Below are 1,617 nucleotides of genomic sequence, written 5' to 3' on the forward strand. Positions count from 1 at the left end.
CCAGGACCACATCAACCGTTGCAAACACTTTTGGACCCAGACCATACAAGCTCTCCAAGACACTGCTGAACAGAATCGCAGATTCGCTGACCGGAGGCGGGTCCCAGCCCCCACTTACCTCCCAGATCAGCGAGTCTGGTTATCCACACGAGACCTTCCCTCCCACGCTGCCTCCCGCAAGTTGTCCCCACGTTCCACTGGCCCCTATGAAATTATCTCCATTTTTAGTCCCACCTCAGTCCGTCTTTGTCTCCCGTCTCACTCCCGTGTGCACCCCACCTTCCACGTGTCTCAGATTAAGCCTGTCTCCTCCAGTCTCTTGTGCCCTTCGGCCGACCCTCCTCCACCCACCCTGGACCACCATGGACGCCAGATCCAACGTATCGTGGCCTCCCATCCACGAGGTAGGGGTTTCCAATACCTCGTGGATTGGGTTGGTCGCGGTCCCGAGGATCAGTCCTTGCTCCCTGGTTCTTCCATCCCTGACCAGTCCCTCATTGACTCCTTCCTCTCCTCCCGTCCCTCGACATCCTCCTTTGTGTCGCCTGGAGGCGACCCTTGAGGGGGGGTGGTGTCAGGACTCTGCTGCCTCTGCCTTCTCCACCGGATGTTCCAGGTTGACAGATTGGTGCTCGCACACCAGCAGGTTGTTTCTGCAGCACCGGGGCGCTCTATAAGAACTGCGTTCAGACAGCGGGAGGACGCCTGAGTGTTACCGTAGTGGTATGCTAAACTACCACGATCTCTAGCCTTCAGAAGCTCTTGTGTAACCTGTCTTACCTCTGTGTCTCCCAGGTACCCCCTCGTGTTCTGATACCCTCTCATGGTGGATTCCTCTGAATGGTTCCCCCGGTTCCTTCCGAGTCGGTTCCCCTCACTGGTCCCCCCTCCCTCACGGACCTCCCTCAGGTTTCCCCCGTTGTTCTGGTTCCCTGGATTTCCCCGGTGCTGCTCGGACCCTCTCTGGCTTCAGCTCTCTGGTCACCTGGACGATCGCCTTCTCCTCCTCCAGGCAAGCTTAGAGTCCAACCCGCCATCTCCCCAGTTCGGCTTTCCCCGCTCTGAGGTAAGCGTTCGTCCAGCTGTACATTCCTCTCTGCTCCGTCCCTGGTTAACCGCCCTTCTCATTTCCTTAGACGCTCCTTGGTTCCGGCTCCCTGTGCTGAGCTTCGGTCTGCGGTTGCAGAATCCCCTTTCGTTCTGTTTTTTCAATAAAACCCTTAAAGATCTGCCTGTTTCCGAGTGCATTCGGCATGGGGGCCAAACACGTCAAGCCAAACATGACAGTGTCAAGCCACTGTTGACCAACAAACAGCGCGAAAAGCGTCTCACCTGGGCTAAGGAAAAAAAGAGCTGGACTGCTGCTGAGTGGTCCAAAGTCATGTTTTCTGACGAAAGCAAATTTTGCATTTCCTTTGGAAATAGAGGTCCCAGAGTCTGGAGGAAGACAGGAGAGGCACAGGATCCACGTTGCCTGAAGTCTAGTGTAAAGTTTCCACCATCACTGATGGTTTGGGGTGCCATGTCATCTGCTGGTGTGGGTCCACTCTGTTTCCTGAGATCCAGGGTCAACGCAGCCGTCTACCAGGAAGTTTTAGAGCACTTCATGCTTCCTGC

Source organism: Cyprinodon variegatus, unplaced genomic scaffold (genome assembly GCF_000732505.1).
Source record: "Cyprinodon variegatus isolate N-32 unplaced genomic scaffold, C_variegatus-1.0 Scaffold2085, whole genome shotgun sequence".
In the NCBI taxonomy this organism is placed as follows: domain Eukaryota; kingdom Metazoa; phylum Chordata; class Actinopteri; order Cyprinodontiformes; family Cyprinodontidae; genus Cyprinodon; species Cyprinodon variegatus.